Raw genomic sequence first — 17,592 nt, 5'->3', positions numbered from 1 at the left:
GTGGTAGCACACACCTTTAATCCTAGCATTCCAGAGGCAGAAATCCATCTGGATCTCTGTGAGTTCAAAGCCACATTGGAAACAGCCAGGCATGGTGACTCATGCCTTTAATCCCAGGAAGTGATATGCACTCTCCATTTGTAAAGGAGATGGTTAACTCATGGTCAACTTGTAATAGAATTATCTCACAAGACTGGAAATAGTTGCTTACCACTGTCCTAGAAGCTGGTCCACAGTAACAATGGAAGACCTGGTGGAAAGATGAGGCTAAGATAATTGAACAACAATGTAGGGCTAGAGGCATGGAAATTTCCCAAGCTCAACTTCTTTGAGAAGGTAATTATGCTGATATACAAAAACAATCTTTATATGATGACCACTCCCTAATTTTATGCCAAATGGCAGCCTTGAATGCTTGGGACAGAATTGAAGAAATAGGAAAGAAAATTGAGTCATTTACAAAAGTTATACAGGGATCAAAAGAAATCTTCATGGATATTTTACAAAGGCTGTCTTCAGCAGTATATAGAATGATACCAAATTCAAAAGCTAGACAAATACTCTCTCGCTTTTAAAAATGCTAATGCACAATGCAAAATGATAATTAGGCCATTAAAGGCAAGATCAACACCCTTGAAGGAATGAGTATGAGATACAAGTAATATTGAATCTCATGACTATGATGATACTTGGATAGGAGAGGTGATTTCCAGAGGTTTGACGAAAAATTGTAATGTCAGATGTTTCAATTGTGGTAAACAAGGTCACCTAAAAGGGACTGTAAACAGGGAGTTCCTAGAACAATGTTTTTTGAAGGAACAATGGCAGAATGCCCCTCCCTTGTGGATTATACAGAAGGTGTGGTAGAGGAAGATACTGGCTTAAGGAATGTAGATCAACTAAGGCTAGTCAAGGTAATCCCTTGCCATCAGGAAACTCCCTGAGGGGCCTCTTGCAGGCCTCCATGACAAATTCAGTTCAGTCCTTTCCTGCAATCATGGAAGAAACTCCTTCTCAGAAAAATTAAAGAACCTAATGTGTATTGTAAAAAACATACTGCTTGGGGTGATAGAACAGCTATAGAAGAGAGAACAAAAAATTCAGGAGAAACCATAAATCAAAATTAACAAAGATTAGATTTGTAAATTCTCCAAAGTTAGGGTTGGAGAAGGGTTTTGTTTTTGTCATTCCTGAGAAATATAAACAACCATCTTGAGGAATTTAAAGACATTTGGACAAGTAAACCTTCAAAGAAGAAGAGAGAACTACTCAGAAAAAAATTACCAAGAAAAAGAACAATCTGACATAATGCAGACTTTGAAGTTTCCAAATGGATGATGGAACCCCACAATGACAGTTCCATCAGGATGATGATAATACCACTAGGCTGACAAACACCACCCAAAGATTGGCTTTGGACTACAAACTGCTCAGAACAACTTTAAGATGGCTAGCTGAGATGGTCCAGCCTCACAGACTACTGGAGCAAGGACTTGAGACAAGCTCTGCACTTTCCCATTAGGCAGAGACTAGACAATGATACAGCAAACTCTCCCAGCACTTGACAATTAACCCATTTTTTTTTTTTTGGAATCCCCTAAAGATAACTTTACCCCAAGACAGCAGGAAGTAACTTTAAGAACACAATGCCCACATTCCCAAGAGGTAGAATGGGTGTTTTTGGTCTTTCAGTGGGTTATGCATAATTGTCATTGTTTAGGATGGTTGGTTACAAGTTGTTAATTAACAATGATCAGAAAAAAGAGTTAAACAGGAGATTAGTTTTGGGGTTCTTGTTTGAAAAAAAAGGAAAGCAAAAAGAGGATAGATAAGAGGTATATTATTGAATCTACTCTGAAAAGAAAAAAGAGAGGAAATAGATATGATGAGATAAAAAAGTAGATTATTGAATCTACTTTTTTTTTTTTGGTTTTTTGAGACAGGGTTTCTCTGTGTAGTTTTACACCTTTCCTGGAACTCGCTTTGGAGACCAGGCTGGCCTGGAACTCACAGAGATCCACCTGCCTCTGCCTCCCAAGTGCTGGGACTAAAGGCGTGCACCATCACTGCCCAGCTGAATCTACTTTTTAAAAGGAACTACTAGTTTTAAATTTTTACATTGGATTGGATTTTTGTATATTGTATACAAATTATGTATATTGATACAAATTTGAGATTGATCTTGTCAGAAAATACTATATATATATATATATATATATATATATATATATTTCTAATCTTGTACCTATACAGCTCATTTAACAATGTAATGCAAATTGCTAGTTTTTGGAAGTTACTATTACCAACTAATTAGGATATAAAGAAATGAAAGTTAGTATTTAGTCACCTATTACAATCAAACTTGTAGTCATATTAAGTATGCTTTAAGTAGAAATATATTTTAGATAGACAGGTCATCTTCAAACACTTCAGAGATCTACAGAACATGGCATTTAAGATATTTTAATAGCATATTTTTCCCTGTTTTAAGACTATGAAACATGTCTGCTCCTGGCAGCACCAATCTATTGCAAAGAAGAATATGGACATTGAAGAAACTTCATATGGAGTTTACCATCTTTGTTGCAAAAGTTAGCCACTGGGCCGGGCGGTGGTGGCGCACGCCTTTAATCCCAGCACTCGGGAGGCAGAGCCAGGTGGATCTCTGTGAGTTCAAGGCCAGCCTGGGCTACCAAGTGAGTTCCAGGAAAGGCACAAAGCTACACAGAGAAACCCTGTCTTGGAAAAAAAAAAAGTTAGCCACTGGGCAAGAAAGTTCCCTTACATCCACTGCTGACACTATGCTGAACAAAATGGACAAGCAGGACACAAAAGAAAGGACTGCTGATCCTTGCTAAGACAAAATAGGAAGGCCCTTTAGAAAATCCTGCTTCACAGATGAGTCTGCCAGACATGATAGGTCTGTAGGGTGAAGATGGATGCCCAACATTGCAGAGCAACCTTGAAAGACTGTCCAGGCAGCCAGCTGTTTTTAATCATTTTTTTCTCAATTTTTTGGAAGTCTCTTGTTTGCCCTTCCTGTTTAACTAGGTAATATTATTTCCTTCTCAGGTATCTGAGGGACTTGAAGATTAGTTATAGTTATAGTTTTCCTTGTTAACAAATTCAGAAAGGAAATTCACTAAGAGGTGTAAAGTGTATAAGTTTGAAAGACATCAAAGAATAATTTTCACCCAAATATCTGGCTCAGTTTTTTTTTTATAAGACAATTTAGCAATTTGTGTTACATCCAAGGGGAATTCTAAACCTCACTGACAGTTTGTGATCCTAAGTTGGGCAAGTGCAGTCAATTCATGATGGACATATAAGAAAAAGTTAAATTTGAAATGGGAAAACACATTTACATATTTACATACAATGTTTCTCAAAATATGTCATGAATTCTAGTTCTTACAAAGAAAGTATCTATGAAAATGTAAATGTGATTGTGGAAAAGAATATGGAGGGTGCTTTTCAACGGTTGTCTCCACCACTTCTGTTCTATTGAGGTATAACTTGGCACATATTAACATTTATTCATGTTAAGTTTACAGCTGTGACTACTGTGTACATGCCGATATATCTATAAAACCATTTTAGCATTTTATTCACTTGTACTCCATCTCAGTCATCTCTTCCTAAAGCAGTGGTTCTCAACCTGAGGGTCAGGTCACATGCTGTGTGATAATGCTCTTGCACACTGGTTTAATAAAACACTGATTGGCCAGTAGCCAGGCAGGAAGTATAGGAGGGGACAGCTGTAGCTAGAGTTTTCCTGCCTGGCCCACAGTCAGGACAAAACTCTCTCACCTGCCAGTCCCACAGCTGCTCAGACCCGACCAAGTAAACACAGAGACTTATATTGGTTACAAACTGTATGGCAGTGGTAGGCTTCTTGCTAACTGTTCTTACAGCTTAAATTAATCCATTTCTATAAATCTATACCTTGCCACATGGCTCGTGGCTTACCGGCATCTTCACATGCTGTTTATCATCATGGTGGCTGGCAGTGTCTCTGACTCAACCTTCCACTTCCCAGCTTTATTCTCCTCCTTGTCCCGCCTATACTTCCTGTCTAGCCACTGGGCAATCAGTGATTTATTTATTGACCAATCAGCAACACACTTGACATACAGACCATCTCACAGCAGACAGCAGATGAGCAGAATGCTGGGAAGAGGAAGGGTGGAGTGAGGAGTCACCAGCCAGACACAGAGGAAGCAAGGTGACAAGGCAGAACTGAGAAAAGGTACCAAGCCACGTGGCTAAACATAGATAAGAATTATGAGTTAATTTAATTGTAAGAGCTAGTTAGTAATAAGCCTGAGCTAATGTCTGAGCAGTTATAAATAATATTAAGCCTCTGAGTGATTATTTTATAAGCAGCTGCAGGACCTTGGGGCTGGGTGGGACCCAAGAAACTTCTGGCTACATTTGGCACTCACTGTTGGGCATTGATCCACATAGACCTAAGAAAGCTTAAAGACTATGAATGCACAGAAACGGAGCCACACTAGGCTTCCTAGTCTCACAGTCTAATGCTATTAGCAGCATAGAGAATTGTCTCCCAACAGCTGCCTGTGAGATGGAACTGGCCACCAGCTGTTATAAACTAAGCAGCATTGTGGATTCCCACCACGGTACACAGTGGTGTCTCCAAGCCACACCGCACATTGCATGATGGATTTAGCTTTTGCTAGTAAAAAATAGAAGAAGAAGAAGAAGAAGAAGAAGAAGAAGAAGAAGAAGAAGAAGAAGAAGAGGAGGAGGAGGAGGAGGAGGAGGAGGACGAGGAGAGGAGGAGGAGGAGGAGGAGGAGGAGGAGGAGGAGGAGGAGGAGGAGGTTGTTTCTGGGCTATATGTTGCTGGATGGAGTCTGCAGTGAGCATGGCTCCCCCAGAGCTAACAGTAAACATACCTCCACCATGTTGGGAAGCTGAGATGGGTGGAATCAGCAGGCAAAGCTGCTATTTTTCATCCTAGCCGCACAGTTTAACAATTTAAAATCTCTCCTGGTCAAAGAAGGATTACAGATTCACAATAAGACAAATTCAGATGGAATGAAACTCTAAATGGTTTACAATGTATGTAAAAATATATGTAGGCTTGGAACAGAGAGAAAAAGGAGTATATGCAGTTATATAAAGAAAAAGTTTTAAATATAAAGTCTTTAAAGAGACAGTAAAAGTAATATAAAAGGTAAGCCACATGAAGATGGAAATCACACAGAGTCTGGATTGTGTTGTCTTTGGGATTTTTAACTGGAGAGAGATATTTAATTGTAAAGGCTGCTGAATTAAACTAATAGGTATATTTTAAAGGTATCTTGACTTCAAAATTTGTGTCTAAGGATATGTTGCTTTGGAAAAGAAGTTCTGCTTTTGTTTCCACAGAAGATGAGAACCTGTGGATTGCTTCTAGATTAATATGGTTCCATCAAGGAAGACCCCCTGAAAAGCCTCCGATGATCTCCTGCACATCAGATATGTACATTACCATTCATAATAGTAGCAAAATATATAGATCTGAAGTAGCAATGAAGTAATTTTATGGTTGGGGGTTCCACAACATGAGAAACTGTATTAAATGGTAGCAGCTTTAGGAAGGTTGAGAACTACCACTAAAGGCATCAAATATTTGACCTCTATCATCAAGGGTTATATTTGTCTATTTTCTAGCTTTTTCACACACAGATTATTCAGCACATACTCTCCAGGCTCTGGCTTCTTTTGTCCCATACCATGGCTGATATATATGTCTGTTCCTGTGTATATCAACAATAAGGCTGGTTCTACTATCAAGTACTATGTGCAGATGAATGAGCATATTATAATATATTTGGACTAGGCCCTCTGGATAGAGAGACAGTTGTTTAGCTTTAACTATTTGGGGGACCCCTAGGCAGGGGTATTGGGATCCATCCCTTGTGCATGGGCAGGCTTTTTGGAGCCCAGTGCCTAGGGTGTGACCCCTTACACAGCCTTAGTGCAGGGAGGAGGGGCATGGACCTGCCTCATCTGAGTGTGCCAGGCTCTGCTGACTCCCCATGGGAGACCTTGACTTGGGAAATGTGGAGATGGGGGGTGGGTTCTTGGGAAAGGCTGGGGGATGGGAGGAGGGAAGAGGGAGGAATCTGTGGTTGGTATGTAAAGTGAATAGAAAATTTCTTAATAATAAAAAAAGGAAAAATATATATTTATCTATCTGACTATTGATGGGTATTTGAGGTGCTTCAGTTTGGTGTCATTATTTGCAATGAAGTTATTAACAATCATGAATGTGTCCTTTTTTGGTAGAAACTGATATTCATTTCTCTTGTTTATCTACCCATGATTGGACATGCTATGCTTTAATGTGTTTGCTTGTAGGTGTAGCATTAGAAATCTTGAAAAAAGTATTCCTGATCCACGTCTGAGTCATACCTAGACTTTTTTCTTGTGCTTTGTTGAACTTCACTGCTAACAGTGGTGATGTCCTGTCACTTGAAAGCCAGCAAAGTTCACTAGGATATTTCCTGATGGTGGCTTTTGGTAATGTTTTGCTTTTAAAAAACTTCATGACATTTAATATATTTTAGGGTATATATGTGTAAGTTAGGGAGATCATGTTGAAATCAGAAGACAACACCTAGAAATCAATTCTCTTCTTTCCCTGTGTGGGTATCAGGAATCAAACTTAAGTTTTCAGGTTTGGTGGCAGTCACCTTTACCCTCTAAGACATCATCTTGGACCCATGTGTTGTTTTGTGCTTTACATTTTGCTTTCAGTTGCATGATTCCATGCCACATTAGTACTTACATGTTGGTGTTTATGTTTGTATGTACATATCACAAACCACCTACAGGATCAAGATCCCTTTCCTATAGGGATAAGACTGTTAATGGATCGATCATCTTTGCATTGAAGATGGTTCCATTCCTGCACAACTGGTGATGCCTTTATCCTGATTCCAGGAACCACATATTTGTCACATATTTGTTTTAAATGTCAATAGTCTTATTGCACTATTAAATTAGTCTGTCTAATACTAAAAGCACAAACTTTCTGTAGCTTAGGCAGGTCTTGAACTTGCACCTGGGTCAGTTTCTGAGCTAGGGTAACAGAGAGTCCAGGATGTTCATAGGTAGTCTTCAAATCTCTTTTATTCTATATCCTTCAAATTTCTTCTTTTATATAGTTGATTTCCAATAAATTTTAGAATCAGCTTGTGAATTCCTAATGAAAAATCCCACTAGAATTTCAACATAGCTTCTAATGGGTCTGTGGGTCATTTTGAGGAAGTGTCCCATCTCACAGCGTTGAGCCTTCCATTAGTGGCCACAGTATATCCTTCCATTCATTTGGAACTTTATCAAGTATTTTCTCTGACAGGCTTTAAATATTTGGTATTAAGGTTTTAACAATTATAATTATAATTAAATCTAGTTCCATATATTTGATGTACTTTGTTAATATTGGATTGACATTTTAAAATGTTCAGTATTTATTCTTTCAATGCTTTAAAACAAGAAATAAATTAGTTTATTTATTCATGATATTCAATTAGCAACTTTCTTTGATTTACTTATTAATTCTAGTGAAATATTGTTAAAATCTTTAATTTTCTATGTTAAAAATAATGTCATCTACAAGCAAGAGCAACCTTATTTCTGGTGATCAATCTATATAATCTTAATTTGTTTTTTATTTCTTTCACACATAGTACAGAACTGAATAAAATTGATAGCATTAGGAAAATTTGTCTTGCCGGGCGGTGGTGGCGCACGCCTTTAATCCCAGCACTCGGGAGGCAGAGCCAGGCGAATCTCTGTGAGTTCGAGGCCAGCCTGGGCTACCAAGTGAGTTCCAGGAAAGGCGCAAAACTACACAGAGAAACCCTGCCTCGAAAAACCGGAAAAAAAAAAAAAAAAAAAAAAAAGGAAAATTTGTCTTTTTCCTATCTCAAAATAAAGCATTGAGTGCTTTATTCATAGGATATTAGTAGTTATGTTTCAGCATGTAGATTTTTATCATATGAAAATAATTAGTTTTAGTTCTCTTGTAACTTTTGTTATAAATGTGTCTTGGTTATTATTTTGTCCTATATGTGTTTTTCATTCCTATGACTTTTTCAAACAGCTTTTATATAAATGCATATTCCATACAACTCTCCCACTTAGAATTCAGGTGGATTTTTATTGTTTTAAGATATGCATAATCATTGTAGCAATCAACTTTAGACTCAGATTGAAAGTCATACACTTTTTAGCTAGCATTCTCTATTCCCTCCTTCTGCCCTTAAGTAACCACAGTCCATTTTCTTTCTATCTGAACTCCCAGCTCTGGGATTTAATATGAATAGAATAATATAATGAGTAAGCTTTGCAATTTGCTGCTTAATGTTTCACTTAGCTTAATATTTCCAGGTTTCATTGTTGCAACTTGCCTCAGTATTCTAATTCTTCTTGATTGCTCAATAATATTCCATTGTATATAAATCTAACATTGTACTTATCCATTCATCTCTTTATGGACATTTGGGTGGTTCCCACCTTTTGGTGATTAGAAATAAAGCTGTTTATAAATACTCATATACAATTATTTTGTGTGTGGACATATGTTTGAAGTTCTCTTGGGAAAATGCCTAGGGAGTAGAATAACTGCATCATATGGTAATTTTACATTTAATTATTTGAGGAACTGGCAGATTGTTTGAAAGCAGCTGTTCATGTTATTGCTCACTTCTCTGTCTCTCCCCTCTCTAACAAATATCCACATATTATTTATATCAAAATTTCTACAAAGTATTGCTCCTTATAAACTTTCTACAAAAAGCTGGACTTTTCTCTGTTAAGAGTGTGGTTTTGCAGAAATTTATAAGTAGATTCTAAAATTTATGCTTATTTTATTAATGAACAAATTTGAATGTATAGATGCAAATCACAAATCCCAGGAGGCATTATTACTCTCAGATTTACATAGTCTGTATTACATTACACTCATATTTGCCATACATTGTCCACCATAACTATTTTTCTGTATACCTTGTTCCTATTTTTTACTTCATTTGTTGGTAATTTTCTTTGACCTTGAAGAATTTTTATACTATCCTTTCAGTACAAATTTCCTGGTAATTTTTTTTAATGGATTATTTGCACAAGATATTTAAAACTTAATTTTTGAGAGTTTTTTTCTCATTTTGGAATTTTAGGTTAATCTTTTCACACTTCATTTCTTTATCATCAGGAATCACCTGAAGAATCACCTTTATCCTTTGGAATCATCTTAAGTCTCCTTTCCAACTCTCTCTTTTCCAGGTCCCCTTAAGTTCATCTTTACTCTGCTTTTGACAGTCTGTACATGAGTCACTGGATTTATGCTTCTTGTTTTGCTCTGAGCTTCTTAGAGCAATCCTTTCTAATCTCATGTCTGAGTTTCCTTAGCCAGTTTCCTTCCTGGTGATTCTGTCATCCTTTCTCTACTTTGACCTCATATCATTAATGTCATATTATTTTATAGTAAATAAATGCTTTATATAAATGTCATATAATTAATTTTAGTACTGTGATTTACAATAAGAAATATATTTGGTTTAGTTTCAATTTCTTGGCACACAGTTCCTAAATGCTTTGAGTCCCCAAAGTGATGAGTCTAATTTTGTGTATGTAACTAAAATGACTGATTTGGGGAGATACTTAACAATCTTTGAACATGGTTGGTTGCTATGGGAATGAACTCTGGGATAAATAGCTATAGCTTCAGCCTTACCCCAATCTCTAAGGAGAGGGGAGAGGAGAAGGTTATGTTGATCATGGTTCATTGATTTTTTTTTAAGTCATGCCTATATTCAGAAGGACATACACACACACACACACACACACACACACACACACACACACACACATCACTAACTCCACAGAGACAGAAACTCCTACTTAGGACTGCCTACAGATGCATATGTTTATGTATATATCTTCACCTGGATGTTCATTTGTATTTTTTGAATTTTCTAATACTAAATCATCAGTAATAAATAAAATGCTTATCTGAATTCTGTCAGTACTCAAATATAGTGCTAAAATCCAGGAGAAGCATGTGGACCCACATTTATTAGGCAATTGGTCAAAAGCTCTGGAGACCTTTAACACTTGAATTGGGAACAATCCTGTGTGACTAAACCCTGAATCTGTAGAATCTGACACAAGAGCCTCAGTTACAGATGGTTGTGAGCTACTATGTGGGTTCTAGGAACCAAACCCGAGTCTTTTGTGAGAGCAATAATGCTCTAAACCACTGAGTCAAATCTCCGGGCCCCATTTCAAGATACACTTGTAATACACGTGCTGTTTTCGAGTCATAATTCAGTTATACACATATATGCAAATTAAACCTGTCATTTTTGGATGCTTCCATTCTCTTTTAGAAAAATACACAATTGTATCTGTATATGAGACAGAAATTTTTCTTGTTCACAGTTAAGACATGCAGTCATGAAAACACTCATCTCTCAGTGCACATTTTTCATCCTTTCAGGGTTCTAACAATTTAATATTCTGTAATCTCTAAATTCTCCCTATCTTCTGGGAATACCCAATGATGAAATTTTATCCTGAAAATCACCCTTTAAGAATTGAGTAGGCTAGATCCAATTAGCTTCATTTGTCACGAACCAAATTTTGCTTGGCCAAACCATAAGCAGATAACCAGTGAACTATGTTTCCAACCTATCTTCAAAGCTTTCACTAGTTAACTGATATTTAAAATACCTCAAGATTCCCATATGCTATATGAAAGGGTTTTTATTTTTTTCATAAAATGTAATATATACAATATTGAAATAACAACAAAATGTTATATTTATTTCAAAAGAAAATTAATAGGATTGTCTCATTTTCTTATATACCACTTCTATTCATTGGTAGTTTTGAGCTGTAACAGTATGCATAATTTGTTGTAAGTACACTTGGAAATTTAAATAATTCTTATTTAATTATTGTAGATTTAGTCTACATGTAAAAATACATATGAAAATTTAAGGTATCAGAAATATCTGAAAATATTCCTACAATATATATGAGTTTAGTTTAGTGAGAGTCTCATTGGCAGGTACAGAGCAAAATTCATGTCCCAGATTTTCTAACATATAGCACCTCAAAGTACTTAGCTATGTAATAACCAATTTTCTCTATTGCTGTCACAGATGCAGAGGTAGTCTGTATTATGAATATCTATTAAACAATAAATCTTATTAGAAAAAGCAAAATAACATATTTATATATTATATGGTCATTCTCATTCTAGTTAAAGGCAATGAAATTTCAAGCTTTGTGTCTATACATAATAAAATCAATATAAGAATCCATATTTTAAACATTAACCTTTAGAGAGTTGATGGTTATAATATAGGTCTTAATTTATTTAATTTTTAAAGATGATTTTACTTTTAATCTTATGTGCATTGGTGTTTTGCTTGAATGTATGTCTGTGTGAGAGTTTTAGATGCCCTAGAACTGGAGTTACAGTTGTGAACTGCCATGTGGGTGCTTTGAATTGATCCCAGGTTCTCTGGAAGAACAGCTAGTGTTCTTCAGAAGCTGTCTATGATTTATTTTCTATAAATTCTCTTTCAAGTACTTTAAAAATGAATCTATTCATAAAATATATGTGAAAAATACATATGAAGTCCGGCAGTGGTAGCGCATGCCTTTAATCCCAGCACTCAGGAGGCAGAGGCAGGAAGATCTCTGGGAGTTCGAAGACAGCCTGGGCTACAGAGTGAGTTTCAGGAAAGGCACAAAGCTACACAGAGAAACCCTGTTTCAGAAAACAAAAAATAAAAAACAAACAAACAAACAAACAAAAAACATAAGAATGCATGTATTAACATTCATCATTCAAAATACTTTTCTGGTTTGAATGTGAAGAAATATTTAACAAGTTAACTGTTGAGTTTCTGGGGGTCATGGCACATGCCTGCAACACAAGCATGAAGGGAGTAGAGGCAAGAGGATGAGGAATTCAAGATCATTCTCAGATATACAGTGAGATGGAGGCTAGCCTAGGCTGCAGGAGACTCTGTCTCAAACAAAACAAATAAGCAAAACCTAGTGTTTTTCCACCTAGGCTTTTCCACAAAGCTCTAACTGTATATGAGCCTAGAAGCATCTATAGGAAAAAGCTTTAACCATAAAAGGTGAACTAGGAAACATGATTCTTCATAGACTCACTGAATCTAAAATATTTATTTTATATATGTGACCAAGAAGAGAAGGCAAAGAGACTCATTCAACTCCTTTCAACTCTTGCTTTAGTGTCATTGAAGGAAACACACCAATATAGAGCTGTATATATTATCTTCAACTACTGAATTTAAGATAACAGGATGCACATAATATTCTAGATATTATTTACAGAGAACATTGGAAATCTAACATACTTTAAAAATATCAACACATCAGAAGAACATGGCCACTCAATCAACTAATCAGGGTTCATAGAGACTACAACAGCAAACAAGGGGTCTGCATTAGGTCCTCTAAGCAGATATTATGACTTTTAGCTTAGTGTTTTTGTGGGACTCCCAACAGTGAAAGCAGGTATTTCTTGTGATTCTTTTGCCTGCTCTTGAGACTCTTTTCTTCCTATTGGGTTGTCTTGTCCAGTCTCAGTATGAGGGCTTTCCCCTTGTCTTATTTTATATTGTTTTGTCCTATTTGGCTGTCTTCTCTTGGAGGCTTGCTCTTTTCTGAAGGGGAAATGGGAGTGTATCTAGGGAGTGTATCTAGCGAGGAGGAGTGGTGTGTGGGGGAGCTAGGATGAATGGAGGGAAGGGAATCTGTGATTGGATTCATTGTATGAGAGAAGAATCTATTAGAAAAAGAGAAAAGAAAATCAACATTCAGATTGTATTTGTATTTCCAAATTATAAAATCGACCATCTCTTTTTTGCATCATAAGAATAACTCATTCAAATTCGTAGCTTATATATTACAATTAAAACACACATCTTGGGGTTGGGGATTTAGCTCAGTGGTAGAGCGCTTGTCTAGCAAGCACAAGGCCCTGGGTTCAGCCCTCAGCTCCAGGAAAACACACACATACATATACATCTATATATCTTATATATACATACAATTCTGACACTTTCAAATGATATATATGCATGTAAGAATAATTAATAAAAAAAGAGGCTATTAATTTGAGACAGAAAAAGGAGAGGTAATATGGGAGGGTTTGGAGGGAGACAAGGGAAGGAGGAAATTATATATAACATTATAATCTCAAATAATAAAAGAAAGTAATAAAAAATAAAATAATGGGACCATAGCTGATTGTGATTCAGTTCAAAGAATCAGCTGTGTACACCTACTCATTAAATATTGACTTCATTTGGTGTATCCTGCCTCCATGACTTTCAAAAGGCATCTTTGGCAACTGTTCCTATTCCCCTGGGATACTGATGTCAAACATTTCATGAGGCCATTTTAAAGGTTTTAATAATAAAATATATTTTTATTATTATTACTATTATTGTTACTACTACTACTACTATTACTACTACTATTATGCAAGGAGATAAGGGAAAATATGGCTCATGGTAACATTTTTAGTTACTCTGTTAATCAATTTATCAGAAAGATGTTTCCAAATTGAGGGCCCAAAGGGCATCCTGCATCTTTAATATTCATATAGTATGAATTCCATAAACGACCCTGGCCAACAATGATGTTTAGAGTAGACCCACAATAGCCATTCTATTATGAGACCACAGTAACCAGTCTATTATGGGCTTAATCCATGGATTATTTAATTATTTACACACTGTAATTTTATTCTAATTATTCTTACTGTGTTGTGACAAAAATATCTCTGGATTTTAGGAGAAACTATAATCAGGATACATGGTATCAAGAAAGAATCTATTTTTAATAAAAGAAAAATATCTCTGGATTTAAAACAGAAAGAATGTATTAAAAAATAAACCTTCCTGCTTTCTGCTTTTCTTGCATTCATTTTTAAAAATGTATGTACTCAAGAAGAGAAAGCAGAGAGAACAGCTCAGTTCTTTCTCACTATTCTTTCTATATTAGCTCATTAGAAACTCATTACAGAAGTCTCACTAGGTAATAGGAACTCCTGGTGGCCATCTACACCTCAAGGTCAGGGAAAACATTTGTGAGCTCTGTCTCTCACTGTCTGCATGCTGGGATCCTGTTGCTTCCAATTCTGAGTTTTTCTGTTTATCTTCAGGCTGGGAGATGAATCTCATGCTTATGTGCATTGACATCCAGGGAAGCAAATCTAGAATTGAGGAATGATACTATGACTAACCTAGAGTCCTTTTGGAAGTACAAGCAAAACAAAATGGAAAAGAAACTAGCTAGTTCATAGCCAGCCTTGTGCTCTCATGTCTCAAAGAAGCAAGTACAGGTGTCAGAATGATAGCCAGGAATAAATTGGTGAAACCAGTCCTCTGCAGGATCCTAAAGTGTCATACAGGTTTTGGATGTCTAATTTACAAAGGAGCACCAACTACCACACAAGATAGAAAGAAAAACATTACGTAATTACAATGAAGAGTACCTGAAAGGAATTTTAACGGTGGCTAAGGGGGGGGGGGGAGTAATTAGATTTCCTTTGTTTCATCGAAGAATGTGCAAGCCAGTCAGCAACAGAAAAATCTTCAAAATATTTGCTTCCCAGCTGAAGAACAAACAAAAACCCACCCTACTTAAAATCTATTTTTAGCATCATCTTTAAAATAACTCCATGGTTAATTAGAGAAACTGATGACCCAGCTCTAAATTAAATACCACTGTGTTCCTACTTACCCATACTGAATTTATTCTGAAATCCACAGTGAATGTTTGAACCTTCTGACAGTACCAGATTCTATAATGCAAAATCTTTCCTGTTTAAATTCATATCACCCTCAGTGGCCATATCTTCCACATCAAGGCCAGCATGAATTTCTTTGTACTTATTCATACTTTTGCCAATGGAAGGTTCATTCTGCTCTATATCTTAGCAATTTCAGCATACAATAGTATCTTTTATTCTTACTCTTTTCATTCAATACAAAACTTTATGGCTTCCCTCTGGCATATCTGAATTCCTACCATTACTACTTTGTGTTTTGTCATAATTAAGTAAAAAGAGGACTACATGAACACAAGTTCTGTAGTAGCTCAGTGGTAGATCTGATATCTAAATGACTTCTAATTGACTGACAGACAGGTACCATATGCAGGGTGAACCATTGCACAAAGGATGATCTTATACACCCTTGAAGGGTTGACATGACTGCTGTGGGATGTTCTGTATGGCAAATGTGTTGCTAATTAATCAATAAATAAAACACTGATTGGCCATTGGCTAGGCAGGAAGTGTAGGCGGGACAAGGAGGAGAATAAAGCTGGGAAGTGGAAGGCTGAGGAGAGAGACACTGCCAGCCGCCACGATGACAAACAGCATGTGAAGATGCCGGTAAGCCACAAGCCATGTGGCAAGGTATAGATTAATGGAAATGGATTAATTTAAGCTGTAAGAACAGTTAGCAAGAAGCCTGCCACGGCCATACAGTTTGTAAAAAATATAAGTCTCTGTGTTTACTTGGTTGGGTCTGAGTGGCTGTGGGACTTGGCAGGTGAGAGAGATTTGTCCTGACTGTGGGCCAGGCAGGAAAACTCTAGCTACAAATGGTGCCCAACGTGGGGCACGAACCCACGACCCTGGGATTAAGAGTCCCATGCTCTACCGACTGAACTAGCCGGGCGCCCAACGTGGGAGTGGCACATTAAGCTGCATGGTGACTTTAGCCTTTGCTAGTACAAAAAAAAAAAGAGGTTTCTGGGCTACACACTGCTTGGCTAAAAGCATAGACCCATGATAGCTCCCAGAGCTGGCTGTAAACGTACTATACCACCGCCATGTTGGGAAGCTGAGGTGGGTGGAGCCAGCAGCCACAGCTGCTGCAGTTTAAAGCAATAGATTCACAATAAGACAGATTCAGATGTAATAGTTTACAATGTGTGTAAAAGATACGTAGGCTTGAAAGAGAAAAAAAGGTGATATATACAGTTATAGAAACAAATACATAGTTTTAAAAAATAAAGTCTTTAAAGAGACAGTAAAATTAATATAAAAAATAAGCCAAGTAAAGATGAATATTACACAGAGAATCTGGATTATGTTGTCTTTGGGATTTTTAACTGCAGAAAAACATTTGATTGTAAAAGCTGTTGAGTTATGCCAAAATGTATATTTTAAAGATACCTTGACTTCAAAATTTGGATATAAGGTTATGTTGCTTTGGAAAGGAGACTCTGCTTTTGTTCCCACAGAAAGCCAGAGGCTATGGATTTGTTGCAGATTAAGATACATCAGATTTGACCAGCCAAGACCCCCTGAAAGGTCTCCGATGACACTATGGCCCAGATGATCCAACATCCAGAACCATTTGAAGCCAACTGGCTCAGGCGATACAGCCTCATGGACTACTCCATAATTCTAAAATTTTCTTTGTGTCCCCATAAGATACAGCGCCCCCCTCCAGCAGGAAGTAGTAAGAGAAGCTATGCCCAAATTCCCAAATTATATGTAATTTTACTTTGTTAAGGTTAAAACCTTCCCTTTTGAAAAGAAAAAAAGGGGGAAGTGTTGTGGGATGTTCTGTATGGCAAATGTGTTGCTAATTAGTCAATAAATAAAACACTGATTGGCCATTGGCTAGGCAGGAAGTGTAGGCGGGACAAGGAGGAGAATAAAGCTGGGAAGTGGAAGGCTGAGGAGAGAGACACTGCCAGCTGCCACGATGACAAACAGCATGTGAAGATGCCGGTAAGCCACAAGCCATGTGGCAAGGTATAGATTAATGGAAATGGATTAATTTAAGCTGTAAGAACAGTTAGCAAGAAGCCTGCCATGGCCATACAGTTTGTAACCAATATAAGTCTCTGTGTTTACTTGGTTGGGTCTGAGTGGCTGTGGGACTGGCAGGTGAGAGAAATTTGTCCTGACTGTGGGCCAGGCAGGAAAACTCTAGCTACACATGACCTCTTGTCAGGCTTCTCAGAATGCTGTACCATTTTAACCTTATGCTTGTTAGATCTGGAAATTTCCACTTAATTTCAGCAGTGATTGAACATAGTAACTGAAACTATAGAGAAATGAAACCATAATTTCTGGGTCAGTTGGGGATGGAAGGATTTAAAAAATAACTTCCTTGGCTGAATGGCACTCTCTGAAATGCAAAGTAAACCAACTTTACCCAAATTCAATAGTGATGGCAATAGTTATTAGCATTCATTTAACTTCTATCAAAAGACAAATATTTAACCCACCATCGTTTTTAATTCTTGAAATAAGTAAATGAGCACTTTGCCCATCTCTAGATGTTCTTTTAAATGAAGTTCATATGCTGAATAGAAGTTTCTGGGATTTTTTCACCGGGTGGTGGTGGCGCACGCCTTTAACCCCAGCACTTGGGAGGCAGAGCCAGGCGGAGCTCTGTGAGTTCGAGGCCAGCCTGGGCTATCAAGTGAGTTCCAGGAAAGGCGCAAAGCTACACAGAGAAACTCTGTCTTGAAAAAACAACAACAACAACAACAAAAA

The 17,592-nt window shown here is 37.0% G+C and overlaps 1 protein-coding gene and 1 non-coding gene across 4 annotated transcripts in view; both read right to left on the bottom strand.

Annotated features, from left to right (window-relative positions):
- Fgf14 (fibroblast growth factor 14) overlaps positions 1-17,592 on the bottom strand; it is a 651,360-nt gene that overhangs the window by 75,686 nt on the left and 558,082 nt on the right. The gene's annotated exons all lie outside the window — the stretch shown is intronic.
- Positions 15,682-15,754, bottom strand: Trnak-cuu (transfer RNA lysine (anticodon CUU)). Its single transcript has one exon. It is a non-coding gene; the product is annotated as a tRNA-Lys (tRNA).

The sequence above is a fragment of the Peromyscus eremicus genome, chromosome 9, assembly GCF_949786415.1.
Source record: "Peromyscus eremicus chromosome 9, PerEre_H2_v1, whole genome shotgun sequence".
NCBI lineage: Eukaryota > Metazoa > Chordata > Mammalia > Rodentia > Cricetidae > Peromyscus > Peromyscus eremicus.
Note: the sequence above shows the minus strand (reverse complement) of the source record. Positions and strands in the feature narration are given on the sequence as shown.